Consider the following 18,499-nt stretch of genomic DNA (forward strand, 5'->3'; position numbering starts at 1 on the left):
GGGATTGACACGTAAAAGAAGTAAAAGAAACTTGTTTCTAATTTAAATACAAAAAGAAAAAAAGAGTTAGAGACTTACATTATTTGTACTGAGTGACTCTTGATTTTGAAAAAGGAAAAAGAAGCACAGATACACAAATCATCTCCGAGCCAGGCACAGCAGAACACACATTTGTGACATGGAGACAGGAAGGTAGAGCATTTGAGGTGGTTTTGGGTCACAGAAGACCTCCTCTAAAAAAACAAACAAACCACCAAGCAACAAAACAAGACCCCAAATGAATAAACAAACAAGAATCAGTTCATAGGAGAAAAGTGAACTGTTTCTGTTTTTTCCTTAAAATGGTTTCAAGTTTTTTTTTTTAAATGTGGTTACCCTTCTTAACCCTAACTATATTTTAAATTTCATTTTATGAAGAATTCCATACATATATGAGAATAGAGTATATGATGCAAATGAACCCCAGTGTGCCCTTAATTCAGCCTACTAGTAGGCAGTGATGCTCTGTATTTTAGTGTACTGGATTCCCTGTTTTTATTCATTATTTGAAACCCCCATTGTGTTCCATTTGTTGTTTGTTTGTTTGTATATAGTAACAATGCTTAACACAAGCTCTACTCTCTTAGTACACAATACCTTATGGTTAAGCTACAAGCACTAGGATGTGCAGCAGATCTCTGGAAGTAACTCTTGGTGTATAATTGCAAATGAAGAGTCACTGAACAGCATTTGCTCACACCCCTCTCTCCCAACATTCATGGGAAATCAACCCTTCTACTGTCTGCTCCTATATTTTGAACTGTTTCGGGTGCCCCATGTAAGAGAAGCCCTGTAAGTGTCCTCTTGTAAGTAACATATCACTTAGAAAAACTGTCTCCAGAGCCATCTGTACTGTCAGGAGCAACAATAGAATTTCCTTATCTTTCATGGATGAACCCAAATTATACATGTGTATGTTTATCTGTCATTCATTTCATCTACTGGGAACATTCCTCCCAGCCCTGATCTTGTTATCGTAAATTTTCCTGCAATGAACATGGAAGGAAAGATTCCATATTATGACCCTAAATTAATTTAAGTTAATTTAAGTTACCAAGAGTTACCAAGACAAGTCTTGGCTGGTACCAACAGGTGTTGCCATACTGTTTTCCATTACAGTTGTACTTTTTGTGGTCCTCTCCATACTGCATTGGAATTTCAGCTTTTCATATCCCCATCTTTGGTTTTAGTGGTAATAACCACACTAGTAGGAGTAAGAGAGAATCTCACTGATCTTTTGGATGATCAGTTAGGTCAAGCAACTTTTTATAGACTTGCTGGTCATCTTCTTTGGGAAACTGAAAACCTCATTTTCTTCCAATTTAAAAACCTGAATAATTTCAAAGCTACTGAGTTTGAGAGATTCCCCATATATTTTTGATACCCCAAATCATGTATCAGATTTGGAAATGCTTATATTGTTTTAGAGTCTGCCTTTTTATTTTCTGGTTGTTTCCTTTTCTCTGCCCAAATTTGTAGCTTAATATAGCTTAATATAGTCTCATTATATATATATATATATATAATATATATATATATATATATATATCTATCTTTTCTTGCCTATACCTTTGGCATCATATCCAACAAATCAGTGCTAATTCAGTTACCTGATGTGAAAAAAGTATTTCCCTATGCTTTCTTCTAAAGGTTTTATAATAACTTCAGTTTTGTGTTTAAGTCTTAAATCCATTTCGATTGACTTGTGTGTGGCGTAAGAATCCAGTTTCATTCTTTTGCATTAGAATATTGCTTCCCTAATACCATTTGTTGTGGGAACAGTTTTCCCTATTATATTCTCTTGTCAGGGACACTGTAACCATGCCTGCTAGGGGCTGGCTACAGGTATGCCTGACCACACCTGCAAGGGCGTGGTCAGGGTGACATAGGGACGGTTTAAGAGTGAGGGGCGCACACATGGAACTTCCCTTCTTCCTTTTCATCCTTGGCTTGCTGTACTTACTCCTGCCCTGCTGGCTTGCTAGGTTGCTTTGTAAGTAAGGCATCTCCCTAAGAAATACCCTTATATTTCTACCTGACTCCATATTGGTAATTCCCAGATTATTCTCTTGTTACAATTGTTGAAGATCAGTGCTTTTTATAAATATAAGTTTATTTCTTGTATCTAAATGCTCTTCTGTTGGTCTGTTTATCTGTATATGACATTATTTTAATTCACTTTTGGTCATGCAAAAACTCAGTTTTATATTTTTGTATGTTGATTTTGTATGTTTATTTGAATGTTGATTTTTAAATCTTTCAATGTAATGAATTAATTATTAACTCCAAATTTTTTGTGCCATGTCTGGTTGGTTTCAATGTGCACAATTATGTCATATTCAAACATGTGTGCTTATTTCCAATTTCATTCTTTTAAGTTATTTTTCTTATTTAATGGTTCAGTCCAGGATTTTCAGTTTTATTTTGAATTAAAGTGGGAAGAATGCATGCTATTGCCTTATATTAGTTCTCTAAAAAGATTCTGGTACAAGAAATTACCATGAGTTTAGTGGTTTTAAAAAATGCAATTTTGTTACTGGGCTGTGGGTTAGAAATACATGAGTCTCTTTGGTCTAAAATCACAGAATTTCCAAGCATGTAATCCTTGTTGGAGACTCTAGGAGAAAATTAGGTTCTTGCCTTACCAGCATCTACAGGCCAACCATATCCCTTGGCTCATATATCCTTTCTCTTTCTTCAAAATTAGCAAAGGTGTAATGGCCTTTTCAAGCCACTCTGCCTGATTGTCCACTTGTACTCTTCAAGACCCAAATAATTGTTTTGGGCCCTTCCAGATAATTTAGGATAATTTTCCATCTCAAGGTCTCTAATTTTAATTGTCTTTATAAAGTCCCCTTAGCTATGTGTGGTAGTCTGAATGAGAATGGCCCCCATAAACTCATACATCTGAAAAATTAATCCAGAACTGTTTAGGAAGGATTAGGAGGTGTGGCTTTGTTGCATTAGGTATGTTACTGGGGGGGCAGTTTTGAGGTTTCAAAAGAGATGGGGCCATTCCCATCTCTGTCTTTCTCTGTCTTAAGGTGTAGATGAAGACGTAAGCTCTCAGGTTCTGCTCCTATACCATAACTGCCTGTCTGCTGACTTACCCCTCACCATGAGGGTCATAAACTTTAATCCTCTGAAGCAGTCATCCAAAATTAAACACTTTCCAAGTTTCCTTGGTCATAGCAAGTCTACAGCAGTAGAGAAGTAACTAAGACACTTTGTAAGGTAACATATCAACAGTTACAAAGGGTAGGACATGAGTATCCTTGGGAAACTTATTGTTCTACTTACCACAGTGTGTTTGTGATTTGGATGAGTAGTCTTTTGCTGATTCATACCAATTCAGTTATAAAAATGTAACACTGATGAGTCATTGAGCAGTAAATTCTGTCATTTCAGAGTGACTAACATGTGTGTTTCTTTGAGCATAGATTTCTTATTATATGGAAATTTTGAGTCACTGTCCATCTTATTAAAACTCTGTCTTATGGCTTTCTAAGTATCTCTCTGACAGAGCCAAGAAAACCATACCTTGAGGAGGAAAGATCTCCCCAGGCGCTTTGGATTTTGACAATCAATGTGATATAATAGACTATAAATAAGAAAATCATGGTATTTATTGGCACAAAGTTTATGTTTCACAATTTGTTTTGTTCCTAAAATCAAGTTCAAAAAATATCTATCATTTATCTTTGTCATCAAAATTCTATAAGGATGATTACTTTCACTTAAACTCCTAGCCCTTAATTTCCTAGAAGCAATTATGAGAAAATGTGTAAATCACATAAAGTTATCAAAAATATGCTACTTATTTACCCATAAAGAATTATTGATGACTAGCCATAGGAACCCTTTCATGAGGCTTTTTGGTTGCTCTTTCATGCTTTATTACATATTTATAAATGAAATCACATATTTTAGTATCTTTAAATTTGAGTAATTCTGAAAGCCTCAAACCACAACACATTTATCAGAAATGTAACATAGTCAGTGGAGTATTTGTTTCAGAAAGAGTAACCAAATGAGAGATAATAAATAGATGTATTCTGCCGGGCATTGGTGTCACACTCCTTTAATTCCAGCATTTGGGAGGCAGAGGCAGGCAGATCTCTGTGAGTTGAGGCTAGCGTTGTCTACAGAGCAAGTGCCAGGATAGGCTCCAAAGCTACACAGAGAAACTGTCTCAAAAAACAAAAAACAAAAAAAATAGATGTATTCCATGGTTTTCCTATATTATTATTAGCCAAGCTATAATCTTTATAAATTTTGTGAAATCTTTATAAATATTTGTAAGTTCAGAGGAGAGCAAAGAACAAAGAGCAGGTAGTTTCTTTTACTAAAATGATGTTTAACTTGGGTCCAGATAAGTAGTATATATGGACTAATGCATCTGAACTAGTGTGTGTGTGTGTGTGTGTGTGTGTGTGTGTGTGTGTGTGTGTGTGTTAGGATACCATGAGAAATTTTAGGAGCTAAAATTGAACTGTGTAATATGTTCACATACACACATCCATATTCAATTGTCTGAGGGTAAGAGAGAAGATACATGCATCTTTTAAAATTCCCACAATTCATGGGGCTGGGAGTGACTCAGGGGTGAAGAGCTCTTGTTCGTGCAGAAGACTCTGGTATGATTTCCAGCATTCACATGGTGGCTCACAACCATCTGCAAGTACAGTTCTAGAGGATCTGAAACCCTCTTCTGACCCCCCCCCCAAATTTAATTTTCAGGGTATCCAACTCTCTCTTCTGACCTTCAAGGGCACCTGTATGGGTACATTGTACACAGAAATGTATGCAAGCAGAACACTCATACATATAATAAAACAACTAATTCTAGATAAAATACATGATTCTAATATTTCTTCTAAAATCATCGTAATGCCTATGGCTAGCCAAGAGTAAGGCAAATTATTTTGGTACAATTAACCCTGAATGCTTTTACAAATGGGGTAGGAAAATTGGCATCAGTAGCTTAAAAACCTTCCTAGTATCTTTGGATGTACAGCCAGAACTTAGAACTTTTGCTTTGTGTCAAATCCAGACCCGAAGGTATTCTGAGCAGTCAGTCAAACCTTCAGATGGCTGCTGTGGACAAAGAACTTCATAGAGTGTGAAGGTATACACTTAATATGTTGCTAAGATACCACAATCATCTTCATCTTATTGGATCTGAACATAGTGAGTGGGGTTCTGTGTAGGATGTTTTCACAGTTTGAATGTTAGAGCAATCTCCAGTTAGAGGTGCTGCTTTTGGAAATTCCAGGCCTTCTGAAGTAAGGGGGATCACTGGGAGTAGGTTTCATGGGTTATAGCCAGCCCTATTCTGACCTGAGTCACAGCTTCCTCATCTATTGAGATCTGAAGAGGTTGCTTCCTGGTCTCACTGCCTGGGGCCACCTGCCACTATACCTTAACTGCCATGACGAACTTAATACCTGAAACCATGAAGCAAGATACAGTCTTCCATGCTGCTTGTCAGGTGTTTGGTCACAGACCATATAAATAACTGATACAGATGTGCGCGACCCAATGGCAGCTCAGCAAACTGACTCAGGCAATGTTCCCCAGGAATTCCTTAGGATATCACTCCCAAACACCCAATCCTTCTTATGTACTTGGCACACTGTGCCATCCCACTATCAGCTATTTCATTTCTACTATAGTATGAGCTCCTCTTACTCTGACTATAGTAACAATTAATACATAGTAAGTGTCTAATGAATGAAGTTGAGTTGGTCTGAACTAGGTTTTACAGTAGCAAATTTGACTGATTCCGAGAAGGATTTTTTTTTCAAAAGAACCAAAGTCACAAGCAATTGAGTGCTAATTTTAAATACAAATGTGGAAGAAATGTCTCATGCGTGTCTGTTTGGATGTTTTTCTCATAGCCTCCTAAAAATAAAATGTGGAACTTCTTTTACGCAAATGGTCTTTCCACATAGATAAGCAGGGATCTGGCCAGTGTTGTTTCAACAGTGAAATTACATTTTATACTCTCATATTTGTACTTTCTTCTGAGAACATGTAGCTGAAATTGTGACATTTGTGCAGTTTTCTACCAACCAGCAGAATACATATTGGAGTAGAATATGTAACCCTAAATAGTTTGAATTCCCAAAGGGGCGGCAAAAATATTTCAGATATATCTCATTCAAGATTCTTATGTAATCTTCTAAATAGTCTATGTACCAACAAGTTCAACTTAAAAATCCTAGTTTGTGTTTTAAAGTTTTCCTTGACAACAAAGTTTTTATACGAGTTCTAGTAAGTGGAAATTATCCATGATACTGTTCGCTAATCTTTATTAATTTGGAAGAGGAAAAACTAACTGAAATTTTTATTCATCCTTTTAAATTACATTTTTAAGTCCAGGTGCATGTGGAGGCCAGGTATTGGATTCCCTGAAGCAGTTGGTCTCAGTAACTGTGAGCTATCCATCATGGGTGATGGGAACCTAATAACTTGGGTCTTCTGCAAGATCAATATACAGTCATAACCACTGAGCTAGCTCTTTAACCTAAAAAAAGAAATAAAACTACTTTTAGGGATATTTTAGTATAATTTTAGAACCAGATATGATAAGAAAAAAAAAACACACATACAACAATGGCAAGGAGAAATGTGGAGGCATTACAAGTTGATTACCTCAAGTTCTTCTTGTCATTTTTGTCTTTCCTGTTTTCTGTAGAGGCTGAATAATCTAGTTCCTCTACTTCTGCTACAGTTAGGAGTGCTAAGTGACTCAACATTGGAGATAAGAGTGGCTCTGCAGCAAACAGTAACTGTCATTAGCATCATTACTTTTCTTTTTATACCTTGAATTCTCCGATGACTAGGCTGTAGGGAAGAGACCCTGGATACCTGTACTGCTGACCACGTCTGTTTGGGCATGGTCACAGGTACGTAGAGGAGCAGGATAAAGAGCGCTCTCTCTCTCTCTCTCTCTCTCTCTCTCTCTCTCTCTCTCTCTCTCTCTCTCTCTCTCGGTTCAGGCCGTGTCTTGGAGGCATCTGAGACTGGGCTTCTCGGAGTGCCAATCTGGTTATCGACTTCTCGTGTGAGTATTCTCTCTTAATAAATACCATTTAATAGCCATATCCCGTGTTCGATTCTGTTCCCTATCAGACGGCCTTATGATCCAGAATACAAACACAGGTGATAGCCAAGATTATGGTCAGCTATTGCAGTGCACTAAATTCTTACTACAGCCAACTTCCAATGGACTTCTAGACACACACACACACACACACACACACACACACACACACACACACACACACATTGAATTCTCTATTGCCCAAAGCTTACTTCATTATTGGATTATTGGCAGGTATATCTGAAAACTGCGACTGATCCTGGAAGAGAACACACACAAAACAATGACTAACATTAAACATCTATAGCAAATTCTCTTCTAGAAGGGCTAGCTTTGTAGGATTATTGGATGATCAGCTCTGTTTTACTGTCTGTGCTCACATTCCCAGCTTGCCTTGATATTTGCTTCTGTGGAGTGAGGTAGATGTCCATTTGAGATTGTAGCCTGAGCCAGGTCACCTTCTGGGGGAACTGCTTCTGCAGCACTTCCCTCACTGTGCCACTCTAATGGCCCTTTCTACTTCACCTGGCATTTCTCCTGAGGATTTTCTAACAACATAGGCATCCGATGTGGTTTTGTTTGTTTGTTTTAGATGAATGTGAAACAAAAAGACAGTGGGCCGTGAACAGCCCAACCTCATTCCTGAACTCATGAAGAATTGTATCTGAAATAAAAAAAACTTGTCTAATATGTATAATGGTAAAACTCTCCCTCTCTCCCCTCCCTCTCCCTTTACCCCAACCCCAACTCTGTGTGTGTGTGTGTGTGTGTGTGTGTGTGTGTGTCTGTCTGTCTGTCTGTCTGTCTGTCTGTCTGTCTGCCTGCGCGCTGAGGATTGAACATGTGTCCTCATGAATTCTAGGCAAGGGCTCTGCCACTGGTCAACATCCTCAGACACCATCTTTGCTTTTAAATGTTAGGTGTCACCTCATCAAATAGAGTCTATATGTGACAACCCTGTTATATTAAGCAATACTAAGAATATCTATTCCCTTGGGCTGGCCATATGACTAAGTGAGTTTAGATACTTGCTGCCAGTCGGGTCTGTGATTTATACACACACACACACACACACACACACACGCTTCATTAACTAATATGATTTGTTTTATAAAAGAATATTTTTCTTCTTGAGTTTTATACTTTTTCTGAGACTATAACATCTTAATATTGAGTAACTTTTTACAACATCCTTTTTGAGAGGTGAGTGTGAGAGATAGCCTTGTCTAACTCGGAACTGGCCTTAAACTCGCTGAGATTCACCTGCCTCTGCCTCCTGAGAGCTGGGAATAAAGGGGTTCACTGCCGTTCAGCTACAACACCTCACTTTAATTGTATGTTTACTTCATAAAATGTTTCAAATTATTAAGAAAGTGTTATACCATCAATAGTATTTCCTTCAATTTATGGTTGAGAAAAAAGATTCGAAAGATTCATTCATTAACTCACTCATTCAGTAGATATTCAATGAATTTTTCTTTTGTGTCAGCCTAGAGTCCTAGGAAAAAGAAAGTTACACAAAACAAACACACTTTTAAGGACTTACATAATTTATGTTTAATGGTAGGGTTATAAAATAAAAAACAAACAAGAATACGTTTTACCAAGTTCAAGGAGAAAAACAGAAATGCATGCTAACAATAAGGCGAGCTGAGAAGTCGTGTGCACATCAGCTAACATGGTCATCTGGTTACTGGTGACTTAGACAGCCCTATGTCTTCTGTCCCCGAGTTAATGCATGGACAAGATTACACTTTCCCTTAACAAGAAGTTGAGCTAGAGAGGAAGTCATACGAATTTTCCCCTAAGTCTCACATCCATCTTGACTCTGGATACGCTGGCAAGAGTAGCAGGATTCTGTTTTCCATCACCCCCGGCAGACAGAGATGCCTTCAGCTGTGTAAGTTCTTCACACTGAGAAGAGAGTTCTTGCTGGTCCATGAAGTGAGAGAGTTTGATTCATCCATTTGATACTTAAAAAGTCTATCAGTTATAATACAAATGTAATCTAATTAGATTTCCTGTACCGTTACTTCATTTTGCAAAAGGTTAACTATCATTAAGCACTTTTCACGCCACAAGAATATTTGATGATATTTGTTATAGACACACACACACAAAAGAAACAAAAACAGTCAATTGTGTAGGCAGGTTTATGGTGGGACTGTTAAAGTTAGAAGCTAACCAGGGTTTCTGTTTGCAAAGGCCATTTGTTCTTTCCCCATAGAGCAGAGAAAGCAGCCTCGAAAATGGAATTCCAGCATTTCTAGAGGGTTGTTATAACGACAGGGGTTTGGTACAATACTGTCTATTTACTCGTCTCGACACTTGGTTACCTCCCTCGTGACCCTGTGGAGCCTGAGGTAATGCATTCTGCATGGTAGCTGGGGTCTGAGAAGATTCTAAGAACTTGCTGACAATTACGCATTGTGTTCCATTATTCATCGCACTGGGGTAACATGAATCTTTCAGATGTCCACTGCAGGCTGTTCTGAGGCCTCTGTTCACAAGGGAAGTCATGAGGAACATGTATTCCACTTTCAAAGCCTTCCCCCACCTCCACTGTTCTCATTCGATTGAACAGGCATAATGTGTTTATGATGAGAAACTACGGTCTTGCTTTCTAGAGCCTGACTCTGTTCCAAACCATTGCCTTTTGTACACAAAGTGCCTCTCGCTATCATAGAGGGGAGGTATTTTCTCTGGACTATTTTATCATCTTCAAAGTGTAACTGCGCACTCAGAAATGTGTCTGTGAGGTCAGCTGCATTCCTCCAACACCAGAAGCTGGCACATATCTGAGGCTGTAAATAAATAAGGGACATGATGTTGGGGGGGGGGAGTGGGGTTTTTGACCTGTACAAAATTGATTGGAATGTTTTGCTAATATTCATCTTTGTTTTTTTCAAGCCGTGTATAAACATGGATTTCCAGAACTTTTTGGGAACTGATGAAAATTTCAATTTTCTAATGAGTTTTCCAAAACATTAAAATTTAATTGCTAAGTAATATCAAAAACAATGTTAACAGAAAGCAAAAGTGCATGTGCTTATTGAGGAAGCTTCAGAAAGAATAGTTCCTTTTTTGGTTATATTTTTCCATCATCAATACTAGAACAAAGATATATTTTATATATGAGTATTTAGAGATAAACTAGATGGTTATATTGTAAGAAGTTTAAATTCCAGACCTACTGAAAAATGAAGAATACTAAATGTTAGACATGAATACCAAAGATTCTAGAACAGCCCAGTGGCCTGAAGATATTTCTCCCTCCTAGTAAAAGAGGGAGACTGGCTGTAAGCATAGGTCAGCTGTGGGTTTGTGACTGCTCTGTAGTCACAGGATTGGCTGAGCAGACCCCAGTGATGCATGGTGAGAGGACAATTGTTGATGGACTTGTCACTGCATTTTAGATATTTACCCACTCGAACATTAACTCTTTATCAGATGTGGGGATTGCAATGTAAGCATGAGTTTTGTGGCCCGGCAGGATCCCACTGCCCTGGGCCCATTACTGTCAATCTATGTATTTCTATGTGGTCTTATCTTACCTCACATCAAGACTCCTCTCTGCCTACACTTCCCAGAATTCTCCTTATCTGGTAGCCCCGCCTATCTTTCTTGCCTGGCCACTGGCCAAACAGTGTTTTATTCATCAAGCAATTAGACAAACATATATACAGAAGGACATCTCCCATCATTGGCAATGTTTTCTTTCACCCTCTAGGGTTTCTTGCCATTCCATTAATTATTCTTGTTGCTATGCTCAAAGTATTTTGTTGATGCTGTTGATGTTTGATACAACCCACTTACCTAGTTTTGCTTCCCATGCTTCTGTTATTATGTTATTATGTTATTACCATCACCAAGAACCATTATGAAGAACGTTTTTCTTGTATATTTTCTTTAGGAGTTTTGTAGGTTCAGCTCCTACAATCAAATCTTGCACCTGTTTTGAGTAAACATGGATAGAGCAGGGTATGATTTCATGCTTTTCCATTCCATATCCATTTTTGCAAAAATCAGTTGTTGAAGAGACCAATCTCCCCCCCCCCAAAAAAAAAAAAACAAAAAAACAAAAAAACTGTGTGCTTTGGCATCCTTGAGGGAGATCAGCTGAGGGAGATCAGGTGTGAGGCTCTGAGCTCTTTATTCTGTTCTATTTGTCTGTGAGCTTTTATGCTAGGAGAACACCTTCTAATATATATTAAAATAGGGAAAAGTGACACCTCCACCTTTGCCTTGCTTAAGATTGCTTTGTCTATCTTTGGTTTTCTGTGGCTTCATGAGAATTTACATAGTGCTTTTCTATTTATGTAAAATGTATCCTTGCAATTTTGACAGGGACTGTACTGAATTTGTAGGCTGCTTTGTGTTTTAGCAACAACAGTAACAGTAATACTTCCAGGATTTGAACACAGGAACTTTATTTCTGTATGTTTGCTTTAATCTCTCTCATCAGTGTCTTATAATTTTCAGTGTCTGTCTCTTTAACTTCCTTATTTAGATTTGCTCCAATTTTACTGTTTTTGGTGAAAAATGTGCAAGTTTTCAAATTTTCTTTTCAAAGTAGTTAAATCACTTTTGGGGGTTGGGTACATGTTTATCGATGTTACTGTTTCTTAACATCTTCGGGCATAGGTGGTAAGTTTCTCATGGTTCTTTCACAGAAGGAATGGTATCTGAGGCTATACATTGTAAGTGTAAAGGGGTGTCAATGTGGAATTTCATTCAGGATGATTGTAGCAGTGAGAGAGTAGAGATATTGCATAAAAATGGGACTGAAAACAGAAAGACTAGCTCAAGAGCTGAAATTGGGAATTGAGTTAGATTTCATTTTAGAAACAAGAAGCAAAGCCCATAGATTGTAGTTCTCGATGGCCAAACTTATTGTGACTTTATTCAGACTTGCTCCGGCTACGTTTTCATTATCTTGCTTTCACAAGATGACTGACTATTCATTTGCTCCATGCATCCAAGGTCTGCTTGTATGGTTTTCATAAAATTCATAAAATCCTATCATATATTTAGATTTTTCTAATGTCTTAGATACTTGATTTTCTAAAGGTTAAGTGAAAGTGTGAGGGAAAAGGGAGAAAAATGAAGGGAAGAATGAAAGAAGGAAGAGTGAGAATTCACATTTTTCTTTGATCCACGTCAATTAGCCACTTTGAGAGAAAAAACTAGGAAACTGTATGCTCACAACCTAAGAGAAAAAAACAGCTGTTTTTTGGATAAGTGTGTGTGTGTGTGTGTGTGTGTGTGTGTGTGTGTGTGTTGTCATGCTGGGGATTGATCCTTGGCCTTGAAAACATGAAGTGAGTTTCCTAGCATTGGCCTGTATCTCTGGTTTTTTTGTTTTGTTTTATTTAGTTTTGTTTTTCCCGAGACAGGGTTTCTCTGTGTAGCCCTGGCTGTCCTGGAACTAGCTCTTCTAAACCAGGGTGGCTTTAAACTCAGAGATCCGACTGCCTCTGCCTCCTGAGTGTTTTTATTTTATTTTATTATTATTATTTTTAAACAGGATCTCACAAACTTATCCCTGGATAATGTAATTATGTCATAATGTAATTATGACAGCCGGAACTCTCTATCCATAGCTAGTCCATGAGCTTTGTTTACTTTATGAGACAGGTCTCAAGTCCCTCAGGCTTCAAACTTACCAAGAAGAATGATCTTCAAGTTCTGATTCTTTTGCTTGTACCAGCAGGCCCCACTGGATGTGATCGACTTTTCTGAGCAAGGTGTCTGTGGACAGCTGGAGATCTTAAGAGGTCATAGTTGGAATGAAAGGGGCAAGGGGTATAAAGGAGGATTTGGAGGGAGGAAAGAGAAGGGAGAAATGTAATTATGATCACAAAAATAAAATATTTAAAATGAAATTAAATTTTAAAAAGGTGTAGCAAAGAAACAAAAAATGTAAATAAGTAAGCTCACAGCTTCTTCTGAGGTTCAAATTTTGCTTTCAAACTGGCAAAGGGAAAGTACAATAGCATTTAAGGAAAAATGTGACAGACACGCAGTTCTTCACAGAGCAAGAACCTTCGTTATATTTATTTAAATTCAGGTCATTGTTTGCACCAAAAATTGTAACGCTGATGATCAATGAGAACATTAAAACTTGACTTTAATAGTGTAGGACTTAGTCTTTTATTATTGAATATTACTTATTTTTATACAATATATTCTGCTTATGGTTTCTCTACTCTCATCTCCTCCCAAGTCCTCCCCACTGCCCCGCCCATCTTTAAAGACAAACAAATAGAAGAAATGAATAAACAGAATATCTATGGACATGTAATTTCTTTGGAGTGTGAGAAATGTGTTTCAAAAGATTCTTTCACGAACGAAAATTGGTTGAATCAAAATGAAAATTATTAGGCAATGGGGTAAGTCCTTGAGAGATTGGAATGGGAAGTCAGAGGCTAAAAGTGACAAGAGGCAACATGAGCATCCTGTCAGACATCAGGATCTGGGTGTGCTTGCAGAGCTGGAGTTAAGATGGTTTATGAGAACTTTAAAGCCACGAGCTTTGGGACATTCCCAGGGTGACTCAGCATGGGAACCTTCAGTTCTGGGATCGTGCAGGGCTTCTTGTGAATGACAAAAACTTGGTGGCTCCGAGCTTTATGGAAGAAAACACTGACCGTGGAAAACCTTTCCTGTGTAAAGGGAGGAGATAGATTAAAACTGTTCCGGGAAACAAAGCGGGGCGGGGCATCTCAGAGGAGAAACTACCACGGTTGCTGTCTTGTAAACAACAAAAGTTTTAGGTCTTTAGTGATATGAATTATTAGTTTCAATTACTGAGGAAGGCGCGCATGTATCCATGTGCCATACCTAGCACGATCAGAATTATCAAAGCACTTGTAAAATGAGCGGATCTCTATTGAGGAATTTGGAGTTTGAATCCCTGATGGTCTTTATTTCTTGTGACTGGGCTGTGCAGGCTGCAGACTACTTGAATGGTCACACAGCTTAACTGCTTTTCACAAGGGGCATATACAGGTTCTACTCTGTGCCCTCTACTTCCTGCCGGCCCCAGCTGTGTGGGTTTCCAAAACCGAAAACTTAACTTTATTCCCTTCTGCAATACTTCTCCGGGTATTAACCTGCAGCATACTCTCTTTCACAGTCGGTTTCTTCAGCTCCATCCGTGTAATGTTTAGAAGGCTCTGTTTGTGTTGTTATGTCTAGCTGCAGTCTCATGGTTTCACTCCTTAATTATATTCCATTGCATAATGATCACAACTTATAAAATCTATGTCTACATTTAATGTACTTCCGGGCTGCTTCCACATTTTGCTTATTCTCGGTGTTCCTAGAAACGTTCTGGGCTATTTGTTTTGCGAACATCTGAATTAATTTGGCTTGGCTTGGTTGCTAGGAAAGCTAAGACGAAATAGCAAAGATGAGGTAGCATAAACAACGGATATTAGTTATCGCGGTGTTCTGGAGAATGGAGTCCAAAGTGAACAGGGCAGCAGGTTTGCTCTCCCTGGAGGCAGTCTCTGTGTCTTTGCAGGCCTCCTGTGTGCTCGCTCCTGGCATTTGCTCTCTACTCAGATGAGACCAGAGCCACCAAATCGAAGCTCTGTCCTTACTACTTACTGCATTTCATCTCAGTTACTGCTTTGAAGTCCCCATCTTCAAAAAATTCTAACTATATTAGGGATTAGGACTTTATCAGCGGAATTTCAGGGGACATAATGCATCCCATAATTTAGAATAAGTTAGGATAAATTCTACGTCATTAGAAGCAGAACACTCAGCTTTAGGACACACAGTTTTCCACATTGTCTGAGCTGTTTTTCATTCTACAGGCAGTGATGAGGCTTCTAAATTTTGTTAATACGGTATCATCTTTTGTTTTTGAGACAGGTTCTTAGCATATAGCCCTTGCTGGACTGGAACTCACTGTCTAAATCAACTTGGCTTGGAAATCACAGAGACCACCTGTGAGTCCTTCTGCTGGCAAAGTGCTGGGATTACAGGGGTGCCCCCTCACACCCAGCTTGTGTTATCATTTTCATCTTAGCCATTCTGATAGGTATATAGACCCTTATGGATTAATTAGCATTTTTGACTATTTTTAAATTTATTGTTTTCAATATCTATTAGCTACTTGGATATCCTTATTCTGAGTTATCTGTTGAAGATTTTTGGATATTTTATGTCATTGTTTGCCACGTTCTCATTGATTTGAAGACATTTTCACATATCCTGGAAATCACATAATCTTTGTTGAATATGTGACTAGTACCTACCTAGTGGTTTGTATGGTGGCCCATGTGAAGATCAGAAGAAAAGTTTCGGGGTTTGGTTATCTCTTTCCACTGTGTGGATCTGGCATAGCAGACTGGGTTTTTGGGCATGATGTCAAGCACTTTTCTGGCTGAGCCATCTAATAGGCCCACAGTGCCTGCCTTTCATACCTTATTGCAATGATCTTTACTTGTAAGGTCATGAAGACTTGTGGTAGCTCCCCTCATCATTAAAACTGATGTTATATATTGTCTGAGGTTAGGATGGGGCTAAGACTCAACATTTTTTATATAGACATTAACGTAACTCAAACTATCTATGTAAAAAGAACATCTTTCTAGCTCTACTATATTGTTGCCTTTGGTATAAGTTAGGTGATAATTCTAATTATGGGGCAGTCTCTAAATATGTTTGTTTCTTCTGGTCTATATGCCTGTCTTTGACTTGCTATCAGACTGTAGAATACCTTCAATATAAGGCTTGACTGCCTATTTATTTATTTAGTTTGTTTGAAAGTTACAGGTGTGCAAACCAAGAGTCTCATAAATGCTATAATTCATTTCAACATTGAGTAACAACCTCAGCTCTGGTTTGAGTTTGAATGGTAATCTTGGTTTCAAGATCAAACATTTTAGAATTTGTTTGTCAAATTCCATAGACTATGTGTTTAGATTTTTGTTTGACTTATGTTTAATTTGGGAATAATTTTTAATATTGTTGAGTCCTCTGATTCATGATTCAAAAGTATTTTTAAAATTTTATTTCTATTAGTTAATTTTTGTAGGTTTCTATGTAATGGCCTTGTAAATATAGCTATATCATTAGGTTTCAATGTTCCTATAAATTAATGAAATGTTTTAATGTATTTCCCTTCATATTTTATATGTGAAAACTTTGAGAACATTAGAAAGTATTGGTTGAAAAGAGATTCAGATAAACAATAATAGTAAATTAAGTGTCTTCGTTTTTTCATACATTTGTTCACTGTATAGTTATTTTATCCTGGCTTTATGGTAGGAGCAGAGCTAGAATCTAGGTATACAAAATAAATCTCTATTGTAAAGGAGTAAAAAGTCTGTGGTTAAACAGCCAATAATATAGGATGACAATCTATCTATCATGGATGGAGATGCAAAGTTTCACCTAAGTGCTATGAAGAAGTTTGAGTCCCATAAAACCAAGAATGATACAGGAGGTTATCAAGAGAATTGCGTAAATCATACTGAGAAAATTTGCAGTCATTTTATGAAGGCAATAAAAAGTGGGACATTTGAACAAAATGAAAGAAACTCTGAAAGGAATTTGTCAATATTATGTTTAAGTGCTGTTTGTGGCAAACAATGTGAAATACAAAACTTGTCAGAGGATTCTGTAATAAGTTACAAGTAGGAAGGTGGAGTCTGGGGATGGCTGTCATCACAAAGGCTTGAACTGAGGGAATGAAGGAGTAGGAGCAATCATCATGAGTAAAGACACCGATCTCTAGGCTTTGACAATCGCTTTGGAGGCTGTTCAGGTCAACAAGAAGGATTTATCTGGAAATACTGGGATAAAAATGAGGTCAAACCAGTTCCATTATTTATCTACAAGGCTGTTGCAAGAAGTATGGACTCTTTTGTTTTCCAGAAAGACTATAAACAAACTTCTTCTCTGTTTAAGTCATAAAGGATATCATTGACATTTCTATTGTAAACTACAGCATGATTTAGGGTATGTGTCTATATTATTCGTCATCAAAGAGTTAGGGCTCATTGACATTGTCAAAGTCAAGACAGTTTAGGAATGCTAAGGACACTGAAATAAAAGAACAGGGATTGTCTGGTGAGGAAGTCCTTGCTTCCCATGGTTCTGATAAGTAGATAAGCATGTGTAATGTAAACCAGAGATAAATGGGCATAGTAGAGATTTCTGAGCTGAGCTTCAGAGCTAGGCTCTGTTCTCACACACAACAGCAGCACCAGTTTTTAGCATATGGAACCTCTTTGGCACTCAGTTTTTTATACAGATTCCATTTTTCCTTGCCTAACAATCTATGAAACAGTTTTATATAAACATGACATAAATGAATAAATGTGTAGAAGATGATGGATTTTAGGGGCTCTTTCTTAGGTTGTATCAGCTTTCTTAATGTATACATTCCATTACATAATCATGTACTCTGCTTTTGCTATTGATTCCCAAATCATAAAGCCATCTCAGATCATGCCCTTGAATTCTGAGTAGGTATATGCATCTTATCTGCCTGGATAGCTCTAATCCTAAAATATTCTACACCTACACTTGGCATGTCTACTCTGAGCAAATTAATTTTGATGTCCCTCCAAACTGCACCTCTCTCAATAACTGTATTTTAGTTAATAATATTTAACAATTAACCCAGTTGCCCAAAAGGGATGACCACAGTTTATTAAAATGATACATATGAAATTCCTCTACAAAGCATTTTTGTATTATTATTCTACAATTTTTCATCATGTCATCTAAACTTGGCTGAATGACTGTAGAAATCTTTCCAATAACTTTGTATCACTTCATAATATTCTCTTTGAATGAATAACATGTTTCAAAATTTTTAAAAGTTATCTTTCTAAACTCTAGCTTAAATTCCCATTATGCTTCGCCAAAACATTTCAATGATTCTCACTGTCCCAAGGATAAAGATTAGACTACATATCACAATTCAATATTTCCATCATTGACTTTTGTTTGCCATTCTGGCCTCATTTCTCCCAGTCATTTTGCCTTCAATTCTCCATATTGCAAAACCAATCTCGTATTATGCTCTATTGTTCAGTTTCCTAACGTTGATCATGATGCTGCTCTTACATAAAGTGCTTCCTCCCTACAGGTAACACCGACCTCCATTTTCTATATCTTAGCCCCATCTCCTAACAGCTTCACTGTCAACATAGTTTAAGCTTAGAAACAGAGGAGAGGCTACCTTAAATGCCCTCTCCTGTTAGTGAGATTGGTGAATAACTTATATGCCACCCGATAGCCCTCATCCAGCAGCTGGTGGAAGTAGAAACAGCATCCACAACTAATCACTGAACTGACCTGGAATCCAGTTGCAGAGAAGAATGA

The sequence above is a fragment of the Cricetulus griseus genome (assembly GCF_003668045.3).
Source record: "Cricetulus griseus strain 17A/GY chromosome 1 unlocalized genomic scaffold, alternate assembly CriGri-PICRH-1.0 chr1_1, whole genome shotgun sequence".
In the NCBI taxonomy this organism is placed as follows: domain Eukaryota; kingdom Metazoa; phylum Chordata; class Mammalia; order Rodentia; family Cricetidae; genus Cricetulus; species Cricetulus griseus.